The 13,619-nt window shown below is 41.8% G+C and overlaps 1 protein-coding gene across 6 annotated transcripts in view; it reads right to left on the minus strand.

The window, feature by feature from the left end:
* Positions 1 to 13,155, minus strand: part of ASB12 (ankyrin repeat and SOCS box containing 12) — a 28,990-nt gene extending 15,835 nt beyond the window's left edge. For 4 of the 6 annotated variants that reach the window (XM_048213764.2, XM_044380714.3, XM_048213763.2 and 1 more), the window contains exon 1: positions 12,986 to 13,137. The gene's annotated coding sequence lies outside the window, so the exon portion shown is untranslated. Of the gene's footprint in view, positions 1 to 12,985 lie in introns of all 6 variants that reach the window. The other 2 variants (XM_048213765.2, XM_044380713.3) reach the window with 2 other exon arrangements.
* Positions 13,156 to 13,619: the final 464 nt, after the last annotated feature.

Genomic DNA, 13,619 nt, shown 5'->3' on the forward strand with positions numbered 1-13,619 from the left:
AATAAGGGAAAAGAAATAGCTCTCTATATACATCATGCTTCTTTCTGTCACATGCACTTCCTTCTGATGACTCAGTTTCTCCAGAGTCCATACTCTTATATAACTGTAGCAGTCATGACACTGTATTATAACTCCTTTATATGGGTCTGTTTTACACCCACTGCAGAACAAGAAGCCATATAAAGTAGTGGTAAGACATGGTCTTGAATTCTGCTTCAATTCCAGCTCCATTACTTAGTAGCTGTATAACCTAGAGCAGATCACCTAATCTCTCTGTGCCTACCTCATCTGTAAAGAGAGGATGACAGTAGTACATGTTTCAGAGGGTTATTGTTAGGATTAAATGAGTGAATACGTAAATTAATAATTAAATAAGTTAAGTGTTTAGAATAGCACCTGAATGTAGTAGTCAGTAACTCAGTAATTGTAGTACCAAGCGATTATTATTACCTAGGTCTCCAATTTCTATTATTGCCCCCTTACTTTAAGTCCTATAACCTCAGAGCTGGAATGCATCAAATAAATTATTTAATTCCCTTAATTTATAGAGAGAAAACAAAAAGCTCAGAGGAGAGCAGGGATTTTTTTCTAAGGTCACATGGCTGCTATTGTCAATTGTCTCATTAGCAAGAACCCAGAACACACCTATAATCTTGTGCTTTTCAAACTATTTCACGTAGTGGGACAGGTAATATCATCCTCATTTTGTGGATGAAGAAAACTGAAGTCTGAGAAGGAAAGGATTTGGCAGGTGCCTTACATCAAGGAAATAGCAGAGCCAGAAATAGACACATGTTAACCTACGGCCTATCCTGTTCATTCTATTGCAACTTGAAAAACAAACACATCCCTCTTTCCCCTATTTTAAGTAGACTTACATTGCAGCTCCCAGAATCCTCAGGTTTGAGAATCATGCTGAATTCAAGGGATTTCAGTCATGGAAGATTTCTTTACAGATCATTTTCTGACAGCCAATGTGGATTCTCTTACTATTTGGTGGTGGACAGGTTGGTTCCAGGGAGATGAAGAGGGCAAGGAGTATGGAAGGAAATGCAAAAGCTCTCACAAAGGTCATACCAGGAGCCCATGGCAGGGCCCAACTAATGAGCCTCCATGGGGAGATCAAGTCATGGACCCCAGCTGGCTTGGGCACTTGAGTGAACTGTGTCTTATTAGATAGAATAAGAAAGTCTAATTAGTCTATTGTCTAACTTCACCTTGCTGTGGTTATTAAGCTAAGAGTTATTATGTGACCGTTCTATGCAAGGATCTCCTTTCAGATCCCCAAAGGGCAGGGGTTTTAAACCTTTTTTTTTGTGACGTTGACCTCTATGGCAATTTGGTTAATCCTCTTGTCCTCTCTCAGAATGGTTTTCAATACATAAAATAAAACAAATAAGATTAAAGGAAACCAATTATATTGAAATACAGGTATTTTTTAAACTGCCTGATATGGTAATAAATGTTCTTTATTATTCCCTGCATATTCTCAGACCACAATGCTTTGAAATTGGAACTCAATCACAAGGAAAAATTTGGAAAAAACTCAAACACTTGGAAACTAAGAACCATCCTGCTCAAGAATGATTTGATAAACCAGGAAATAAAAAATCAATTTAAACAATTTATGGAGACCAAAGAGAATGAAAACTCATTGGTCCAAAACCTATGAGACACTGCAAAGGCAGTCCTAAGGGGAAAATACATAGCCATCCAAGCTTCACTCAAAAGAATAGAAAAACCTAAAATGCAGTTTTTATATTCTCACCTCAAGAAGCTGGAGCTGGAACAGAAGAATAGACCTAACCCATGCACAAGAAGGCAGTTGATCAAGGTTAGAGCAGAGATCAATGAATAAGAAACCAGGAGCGCAGTAGAGCAGATTAACAGAACTAGAAGCTGGTTCTTTGAAAGAATAAATAAGATCGATAAGCCACTGGCAAGTATTATTCAAAAGAATAGAGAAAGGACCCAAACTAATAAAATTATGAATGAAAGGGGAGAGATCATAACCAACACCAATGAAATTGGAAGGATCATTAGAAAATTTTATAAACAGCTTTATGCCAATGTACATGCCAATATACCTGATGGCTCAGTAGTTAAGTGTCTGACTTTGTCTTAGGGCATGATCCCAGACTCCTGGGATCAAGCCCCACATCAGGCTCCTCCACTGGGAGCCTGCTTCTTCCTCTCCCTCTCCCCCTACTTATGTTCCCTCTCTCACTGGCTCTCTCTGTCTCTGTCAAATAAATAAATAAAATCTTAAGAAAAAAAGCTTTATGCCAAAAATTAAACAAATGGGAAGAAATGGATGCCTTCCAGGAAACCTATAAACTACCAATACTGAAACAGGAAGAAATTGATTATTTAAGCAGACCAATTAATTATGAAGAGATTGAAGCAGTGATCAAAAACATCCCCAAAAACAAGAGTCCAGGGCCTGATGAATTCCCTGGGGAATTCTACCAAACATTCAAAGAAGAAATAATACCTATTCTTCTGAAGCTGTTTCAAAAAATAGAAACAGAAGGAGAACTACCAAATTCATTCTATGAGGCCAGTATTACCTTGATCCCCAAACCAGGCAAAGACCCCATCAAAAAGGAGAATTACAGACCGATATCCCTGATGAATATGGACGCCAAAATTCTCAACAAGATCCTAGCTAATAGGATCCAACAGTACATTAAAAGGATTATCCATCATGACCAAGTGGGATTCATCCCTGGGATGCAAGGGTGGTTCAACATTCACAAATCGATCAGTGTGATAGATCATATGAAAAAGAAAAGAGTCAAGAACCATATGATCCTCTCAATTGATGCAGAAAAATCACTTTACAAAATACAGCATCCTTTCCTGATTAAAACCCTTCAGAGTGTAGGGATAGAGGGCACATTCTTCAATATCATAAAAACCATCTATGAAAAGCGAATATCATTCTCAATTGGGAAAAGCTGAAAGCCTTTCCCTTAAGATAAGGAACAATACAAGGATGCCCACTCTCTCCATTATTATTCAACATAGTACTAGAAGTCCTTGCAACAGCAATCAGACAACAAAAAGGGATAAAATGTATCCAAATTGGCAAAGAAGAAGTCAAACTGTCTCTGTTCACAGATGACATGATAATCCATATGGAAAACTCAAAAGTCTCCACCCCTAATCTACTAGAACTTACAGAGCAACTCAGTAATGTGGTGGAATACAAAATCAATGCTCAGAAATCAGTTGCATTTCTATGCATGAACAATGAGACTGAAGGAAGAGAAATTAGGGAATCCATTCCATTTACCATAGCACCAAAAATCATACGTTATCTCATAATTAACTTAACCAGAGACGTAAAGGATCTATATTCTAGAAACTACAAATCACTCTTGAAAGATATAGGCAAAAGAATGAAACTTGACCACTCTCTCACCCCATACACAAAGATAAACTCCAAATGGATGAAAGACCTCAATGTGAGACAGGAATCCATCAAAATCCTAGAGGAGAACATAGGCTGCAACCACTTTGACCTCGGTCACAGCAACTTTTTTTCATGACACATCTCCAAAGGCAAGAGAAATAAAAGCAAAAATGAACTTGTGGGACTTCATCAAGTTCAAAATCTACAAAGAACTTCTCAAACTCAATACACGAGAAGCAATTAAACAAATCATAAAATGGGCAGAAGATATGAACAGACACTTTTCCAATGAAGACATACAAATGGCTAACACACACATGAAAAAATGTTCAAAATCATTAGCCATCAGGGAAATTCAAATCAAAACCACACTCTGAGATACCACCTTATGCCAGTTAGAATGGCTAAAATTGACAAGGCAAGAAACAACAATTGTTGGAGAGGATGTGGAGAAAGGGGGTCCCTCCTACATTGTTGGTGGGAATGCAAGTTGGTCCAGCCACTCTGGAAAACAGTGTGGAGGTCCCTTAAAAAGTTAAAAATTGAGCTACCCTATGACCCAGCCATTGCACTACTGGGTGTTTACCCCCAAGATACAGACGTAGTGAAGAGAAGGGCCATATGCACCCCAATGTTCATAGCAGCAAAGTCCACAATAGCTAAATCGTGGAAGGAGCCGAGATGCCCTTCTACAGATGACTGGATCAAGAAGATGTGGTCCATATATACAATGGAATATTACTCAGCTATCAGAAAGAACGAGTTCTCAACATTTTCTGCAACATGGACGGCACTGGAGGAAATAATGCTAAGTCAAATAAGTCAAGCAGAGAAAGACAATTATCATATGATTTCTCTCATCTATGGAACATAAGAACTACGAAGATTGGTAGAGAGGAAAAGGATATAGAAAGGGGGTTAATCAGAAGGGGGAATGAAGCCTGAGAGGCTATGCACTCTGAGAAACAAACTGAGGGCTTCAGAGGGGAGGGGGGTGGGGGAATGGGATTGGCTGGTGATGGGTAGTTAGGAGGGCACATATTGCATACTGCACTGGGTGTTATACGCAACTAATGAATCATCGAACTTTATGTCAGAAACCAGGGATATACTGTATGGTGACTAACATAATATAATAAAAATATATTATTATTTAAATAAAAAGATCAAAAGCTCCTGTACAGCAAAGGAAACAGTCAAAAAAAGTAAGAAGCAGTCCGCGGAATGGGAGAAGATATTTGCAAATGACACTACAGATAAAAGACTAGTATCCAAGATTGGAGGAGGAGAGGAGTTAAGATGGCGGAGGAGTAGGGGACCCCTTTTTCAGCCGGTCCCCTGAGTCGAGCTGGATAGGTACCAGACCAGCCTAAATAACCACGGAATCAGCCTGAGACGCAGGATGATGCATCTGGATCTCTACAAATGAACATCTCCAGCACTGAGTATTGAGGTACCAAGAGGGGAGCTGTAAACCCTGCACGGATATCGGAAGATAAACGGAAGGGGGAGGGAGCCGCCGCGTTTGGGCGCCGGGAAGCGGCAGCCACCTGCATGGGGGAGTGGGCAGACACACAGAGGGCACCCGTGAGAGAGCGGACTGAGACCGGTGAGCCGTGAACGCGCGCGCCACCAGGCATCTCCCGGAACACCGGAATCCCGGTGTGCTCACGGGATCCAGACTGAGACCGGGAACTCCCGGACCGCGCGCGGGGCGGCTGGCGGCTGGCGGGCCACCTGCACGGGGGAGCGGGCGGACTCGCGGTCGGCACCCGCGAAACAGCAGACTGAGACCCTGAACCGGGTGCGCGCGCCACCAGGCTTCTCACGGAACTCCGGAATCGAGGTGTGCTCACCGGGCATAGACTGAGACCGGGAGACCCGGGAGCTCGCGGGGTGGCCGGTGGCTGGCGGCATTAGAAACACAAAGGACAGAGACGCGCCAGCCCTGGAAGAGAGGGCAGGGTCGCCGAGTTGGTGCGCACATCCCGGGACGCCGCAGGGTTGAGCAGCACCAACAGTAACAGAGTTAAAGTGGCCAGAATATCAGTGGAGAACGGGCCGCAATCCCTCTGTTCTGCGACAATGCAGCCTCTGCTGCTCTGACCCTCAGAAGAGGCATAGCCGGCCGCCAGGGAAAGCCGCCAGAGAACAAAAGCCTGGAAATACCGGCTCAGAGAGTGCCCATCCCCATCCTCCCTCGCAGGGGACACGGAGACTCTAACCAAACAGGGCTGCCTGAGTATCGGCGCGGCAGGCCCCTCCCCCAGAACACAGAAGGCAGGCTGAAAAATCAAGAAGCCCACAACCGGAGGCGCCTGGGTGGCGCAGTCATTGAGCTCCTGTCTCCGGCTTAGGGCGTGATCCCGGCGTTCCGGAAAGGAGTCCCTCATCCGGCTCCTCCGCTGGGAGCCTGCTTCTTCCTCTCTCACTCCCCTGCTTCTGTTTCGTTCTTGCTGACTGTCTGTCTCCCTCTCTCAGATAAGTAAATAAATAAAATCTTTAAAGAAGAAGCCCACATCTCTAAGATCCCTATAAAACAAGGGGCACGGCCTGGGACCCAGTCAATAATTTTGGGCTCTGGAAACCCCGCAACCTCTCTTCATCAGAATGACAAGAAGGAGAAGCCCCCCCCAGCAAAGAAAAGACAGTGAGTCAGTGGCCTCTGCCACAGAAGTAACGGATATGGATGTAACCAAATGATCAGAAATGGAATTCAGAGTAACAATGGTCAAGATAATGAGTAGACTTGAAAAAAGTATTCAGGAAAATATTACTGAGAATATACAATCCCTAAGGGCGGAAATGAGAGTGAATTTGACAGAAATTAAAAATTCTATGAGCCAAATGCAGGCAAAACTAGAGGCTCTGACGGCCAGGGTCACGGAAGCGGAGGAAAGGGTTAGTGAATTGGAGGATGGGTTAATAGAGGAAAAAATAAAAATAGAAGATGGTCTTAAAAAAATCCACGCCCATGAATGTTGGCTACGGGAGATTACTGACTCAACGAAACGATCCAATGTTAGAATCATCGGCATCCCCGAGGGGGTGGAGAAAAACAGAGGTCTAGAAGAGATATTTGAACAAATTGTAGCTGAAAACTTCCCTAATCTAGAAAGGGAAACAAAAATTCGTGTCCAAGAGGCAGAGAGGACCCCTCCCAAGCTCAACCATGACAGACCTACACCACGTCACGTCATAGTGCAACTCGCAAATATGAGATCCAAGGATACAGTATTGAAAGCGGCCAGGGCAAAGAAATTTCTCACGTACCAAGGCAAAGGCATCAGAATTACATCAGACCTGTCTACACAGACCTGGAATGAGAGAAAGGGTTGGGGGAGCATTTTTAAAGCTCTTTCAGAGAAAAACATGCAGCCAAGGATCCTTTATCCAGCAAGGCTGTCATTCAGAATTGATGGAGAAATAAAGACATTTCAGAATCGACAGTCACTAGCTAATTTCGTAACCACGAAACCAGCCCTACAGGAGGTATTACGGGGGGTTCTATAAAAGTAAAAAGGCCCCAAGAGTGATACAAAACAGAAAGTCACAGCCAATACAAACAAAGACTTTACTGACAACATGGCAGAATTAAAAGCATATCTCTCAGTACTCAGCCTGAACATTAATGGTTTAAATTCTGGTTTCAAACGCCACAGGGTTGCAGATTGGATAAAAAGAAATGACCCATCCATTTGCTGTCTACAAGAGACTCATTTCGAACCCAAAGATGCATTCAGACTGAGAGTAAGGGGATGGAGTACCATCTTTCACGCAAATGGACCTCAAAAGAAAGCTGGGGTAGCAATTCTCATATCAGATAAATTGGATTTTAAACTACAGACTATAGTTAGAGATGCAGAAGGGCACTATATTATTCTTAAAGGAAGTATTCAACAAGTGGATATGACAATTATAAATATATATGCCCCCAACAGGGGAGCAGCAAGATACACAAGCCAACTCTTAACCAGAATAAAGAGACATATAGATAAAAATACATTAATAGTAGGGGACCTCAACACTCCACTCTCAGAAATAGACAGAACACCCTGGCAAAAACTAAGCAAAGAATCAAAGGCTTTGAATGCCATACTCGACGAGTTGGACCTCTTAGATATATATAGAACACTACACCCCAGAACCAAAGAATACTCATTCTATTCTAATGCCCATGGAACATTTTCAAGAATAGACCATGTTCTGGGACACAAAACAGGTCTCAGCTGATACCAAAAGATTGAAATTATCCCCTGCATATTCTCAGACCACAACGCTCTGAAATTGGAACTCAACCACAAGGAAAAATTTGGAAGAAACTCAAACACTTGGAGACTAAGAACCATCCTGCTCAGGAATGACTCGATAAACCAGGAAATCAAAAATCAAATTAAACAATTTATGGAGACCAATGAGAATGAAAATACAACAGTCCAAAACCTATGGGATACTGCAAAGGCAGTCCTAAGGGGGAAATACATAGCCATCCAAGCCTCACTCAAAAGAATAGAAACATCTAAAATGCAGTTTTTATATTCTCACCTCAAGAAGCTGGAACAGCAACAGAGGGACAGGCCTAATCCACGCACAAGGAAGCAGTTGACCAAAATTAAAGCTGAAATCAATCAAGCAGAAACCAGAAGTACAGTATAGCAGATCAACAGGACTAGAAGCTGGTTCTTGGAGAGAATCAATAAAATTGACAGACCACTGGCAAGACTTATCCAAAAGAAAAGAGAAAGGACCCAGATTATTAAAATTATGAATGAAAAAGGAGAGGTCACGACGAACACCATTGAAATTGGAAGGATTATTAGAAATTTTTATCAACAGCTATATGCCAATAAACTAAGCAATCTGGAAGAGATGGAATCCTTCCTGGAAACCTATAAACTACCAAGATTGAAACAGGAAGAAATTGATTTCTTAAACAGGCCAATTAATTATGAAGAAATTGAGTCAGTGATAAACAACCTTCCAAATAACAAAACTCCAGGCCCGGACGGTTTTCCTGGGGAATTCTACCAAACATTCAAAGAAGAAATAATACCTATTCTCCTAAAGCTATTTCAAAAAATAGAAACAGAAGGAAAGCTACCAAACTCATTCTATGAGGCCAATATTACCTTGATCCCCAAACCAGGCAAAGACCCCCTCAAAAAGGAGAATTACAGACCGATTTCCCTAATGAATATGGACGCCAAAATCCTCAACAAGATACTTGCTAATAGAATCCAACAGTTCATTAAAAGGATTATCCACCACGATCAAGTGGGATTCATACCTGGGATGCAAGCGTGGTTCAATATTCGCAAATCAATCAGCGTGATACATCATATCAACAAGAAAAGACTCAAGAACCATATGATCCTCTCAATCGATGCCGAAAAAGCATTTGACAAAATACAGCATCCTTTCCTGATTAAAACCCTTCAGAGTGTAGGAATAGAAGGTACATTTCTCAATCTCATAAAAGCCATCTATGAAAAGCCTACTGCAAATATTATTCTCAATGGGGAAAAGCTGGAAGCCTTTCCCTTAAGATCAGGAACACGACAAGGATGCCCACTCTCGCCACTATTATTCAACATAGTACTAGAAGTCCTTGCAACAGCAATCAGACAACAAAAAGGGATCAAAGGTATTCAAATCGGCAAAGAAGAAGTCAAAATGTCTCTCTTCGCAGACGACATGATACTCTATATGGAAAACCCAAAAGAAGCCACTCCCAAACTATTAGAAGTTATAGAGCAATTCAGTAACGTGGCGGGATACAAAATCAATGCTCAGAAATCAGTTGCATTTCTGTACACGAATAACGAGAACGAAGAAAGAGAAATCAGGGAATCCATCCCATTTACAATAGCACCAAAAACCATATGTTACCTTGGAATTAACTTAACCAGAGACGTAAAGGACCTTTATTCTAGAAACTATAAATCACTCTTAAAAGACATTGAGGAAGACATAAAAAGATGGAAAGATATTCCATGCTCATGGATCGGAAGAATTAACATAGTTAAAATGTCCATGCTACCCAGAGCAATCTACACTTTCAATGCTATCCCGATCAAAATACCGAGAATGTTTTTCAAAGAACTGGAACAAATAGTCCTTAAATTTGTATGGAACCAGAAAAGACCCCGAATCTCCAAGGAACTGTTGAAAAGGAAAAACAAAGCTGGGGGCATCACAATGCCGGATTTCGAGCTGTACTACAAAGCTGTGATCACAAAGACAGCATGGTACTGGCACAAAAACAGACACATAGACCAATGGAACAGAATGGAGAGCCCAGAAATGGACCCTCGGCTCTTTGGGCAACTAATATTTGATAAAGCAGGAAAAAACATCCGGTGGGAAAAAGACAGTCTCTTCAATAAATGGTGCTGGGAAAATTGGACAGCTACATGCAAAAGAATGAAACTTGACCACTATCTCACACCATACACAAAAATAAACTCCAAATGGATGAAAGACCTCGATGTGAGACAGGAATCCATCAAAATTCTAGAGGAGAACATAGGCAACAACCTCTACGACATCGGCCAAAGCAACCTTGTTCATGACACATCCCCAAAGGCAAGAGAAACAAAAGATAAAATGAATTTATGGGACTTCATCAAGATTAAAAGTTTCTGCACATCCAAGGAAACAGTCAGAAAAACTAAGAGGCAGCCCACGGAATGGGAGAATATATTTGCAAATGACACTACAGATAAAGGACTGGTATCCAAGATCTACAAAGAACTTCTCAAACTCAATACACGAGAAACAAATAAACAAATCAAAAAATGGGCAGAAGATATGAACAGACACTTTTCCAATGAAGACATACAAATGGCTAACAGACACATGAAAAAATGTTCAAACTCATTAGCCATCAAGGAAATTCAAATCAAAACCACACTGAGATACCACCTTACGCCAGTTAGAATGGCAAAAATAGACAAGGCAAGAAACAACAATTGTTGGAGAGGATGTGGAGAAAGGGGATCCCTCCTACATTGTTGGTGGGAATGCAAGTTGGTACAGCCACTCTGGAAAACCGTGTGGAGGTCCCTTAAAAAGTTAAAAATTGAGCTAGCCTATGATCCAGCCATTGCACTACTGGGTGTTTACCCCAAAGATACAGACGTAGTGAAGAGAAGGGCCATATGCACCCCAATGTTCATAGCAGCAATGTCCACAATAGCTAAATCGTGGAAGGAGCCGAGATGCCCTGCAACAGATGACTGGATTAAGAAGTTGTGGTCCATATATACAATGGAATATTACTCAGCAATCAGAAAGAATGAGTTCTCAACATTTGCTACAACATGGACGGCACTGGAGGAGATAATGCTTAGTGAAATAAGTCAAGCAGAGAAAGACAACTATCATATGATTTCTCTCATCTATGGAACATAAGAACTAGAATGATCAGTAGGGGAAGAAAGGGATAAAGAAAGGGAGGGTAATCAGAAGGGGGAATGAAACATGAGAGACTATGGACTATGAGAAACAAACTGAGGGCTACAGAGGGGAGGGGGGTGGGGGAATGGGATAGACCGGTGATGGGTAGTAAGGAGGGCACATATTGCATGGTGCACTGGGTGTTATACACAACTAATGAATCATCGAGCCTTACATCGAAAACCGGAGATGTACTGTATGGTGACTAACATAATATAATAAAAAATCATTATTAATAAAAAAAAAAAAGAAAAAAAAAAGAAAAAAAATAAAGTTTTATTGGAATATAAAAAAAAAAAGACTAGTATCCAAGATCTACAAAGAACTCAAATTCAATACATGAGAAACAAATAATCAAATAAAAAAATGGGCAGAAGATATGAACAGACACTTTTCCAATGAAGACATACAAATGGCTAACACACACATGAAAAAATGTTCAAAATCATTAGCCATCCGGGAAATTCAAATCAAAACCATACTGAGATACCACATTACACCAGTTAGAATGGCAAAAATTGACAAGGCAGGAATGAACAAATGTTGGAGAGGACATGGAAAAAGGGGATCCCTCTTATAATGTTGGTGGGAATGCAAGTTGGTACAGCCACTCTGGAAAACAGTGTGGAGGTGTCTTAAAAAGTTAAAAATTGAGCTACCCTATGATCCAGCAATTGCACTACTGGGTATTTACGCCAAAGATACATATGTAGTGAAGAGAAGGGCCATATGCACCCCAATGTTCATAGCAGCATTGTCCACAAAAGCTGAATTGTTGAAGAAGCCGAGATGCCCTTCAACAGATGACTGGATTAAGAAGATGTAGTCCATTTATAGAATCGAATACTACTCAGCCAATAGAAGGAATGATTACACAACATTAGCAGCAACATGGGCAGGAGTGGAGGAGTTTATGCTAAGTGAAGTAAGTGAGGCAGAGAAAGACAATTATCATATGGTTTCACTCATTTGGGGAACATAAGAAATAGGAAGATCTGTAGGAGAAGGTAGGGAAGAATGAAGGGGGGGTAAACAGAAGTGGGAATGAACCATGAGAGACTGTGGACTCTGGGAAAGAAACTGAGGGCTTCAGAGGGGAGGGCGGTGGGGGATTGGGATAGGCCGGTGATGGGTATTAAGGAAGGCACATATTGCATGGTGCACTGGGTGTTACATGCAAATAATGAATCATGGAACATTGCATCTAAAACTGGGGATGTACTGTATGGTGACTAATATAACATATAAAAATTATTAAAAAATAAATAAATAAATAAATAAAATAAAATAAAATAAAAATGGAGCAACATGTGTAAAAATAAAGGAAACAATGGATATACTGTATGGTGACTAACATAACATAATAAAAAATTATTATTAAAAAACCACATTAAATACCAAGGTCTATTAATAATTTTATGTGATGATGAGCATAAGTGACATTTCCAGATCTGGTCCACAAGGGTAATATGATATGAAATATGGTTTCTTCTGGTGATCAAGTTATAGGAACTGGTAATACTACTGCCATTTGCTGTTTGAAAGGAAATCGTAAATTTCAGTTAGAGATTCAAGGTAAAAAGAGGTAGCTGTTTGCTTCATCCATGTTTTTGTACCCTTTGAATTCTATCTAACGCCCTCTTTTGGGTCTATGAATACACTTTTAGAACTACAGGGTAGTGGTTGGTTTCAGTGGGCCCTGGAACAGTCCTCTAGGCATTAGTAGACTATTTTTAAGCTTTACCTTCCTCCCCACAACCTGAAGAGCTCTGCCCTTCTGCCCTTGAGTCCATCCAGATGCACCACACAGCACAGACAAATAACACACATCTACACAAAGACAAATCTTTACCTTCCCTATATTGTATAACCACAATTTCCCTTAAGAAGTAGGTCCATTCGGTTGGGACAGAAATAGCAGGAAGCTATCATCATAACCCTCCTTCCCTGTTTAGGCAGATTTCTCTACCAATTTCCCAAGCACCCCCAGAAACCAGATCCAGCAAGAAAAACCTATGAAGGGTGGTGGTTACAGGTCCATGGGCCTGAAACCCTAAGGGATCATTCCTTCCTGGTAGCATCATTGAACTCTAGGCTCCAGATACTCACTGGGCTTCGGCCTGAGGCCAGGCTGCCTGGGGTCGCTGCCAGCTGCTGCCCCTCTGTGAAGCACTGGGCTGTGGTGGCCCCTCTACAGGGAACCCCTATTTGCCCTGAGGCCTAAGCAGGCAGGGTCCTTGATTTCCACTGTTTACAACACTGCCTAAAGGCTAGGGATCAGGTCCAGGGGCTAATTTTAGGCTATCCTCCACCCGCCTAGTGCCTTTCTGGGAGCCATCCCAGCAAAAGGAGGGGAGGGCCATTTGCAGGGAAGTTCTGGAAGGCCTGACTGACAAATAGACAGGTGCTTGCTGAAGCTGGGGCTCAGGCTTCCGCTTACCCCTCCTTACTATTGAAACAGGAAACACAGCCAGGCTTCTGCACTGTAGGTGTACCCACCTGTCCACCAAAGGGCCTGAGAAGGCCCACCCTCCTCTACTACATCTCCCTCTGGGCCAGGGACTCTTTTTCCCCCCCTCCCTAACTTAGCCTCTCTGAATTTCTTTTTTCCATTCTTGAAGGTCCAGTAACACATCACTCTTCCCTCACACCACCCTGCCTCCACTCCCAAGAGTGAGGAGGACAGTGAGAAGCAGAGACTCCCATACTGGAACATGTATCAGTAAAGTTTAAGAAGTTTTTT

This window comes from Ursus arctos, chromosome X (genome assembly GCF_023065955.2).
Source record: "Ursus arctos isolate Adak ecotype North America chromosome X, UrsArc2.0, whole genome shotgun sequence".
Taxonomy (NCBI): Eukaryota; Metazoa; Chordata; class Mammalia; order Carnivora; family Ursidae; genus Ursus; species Ursus arctos.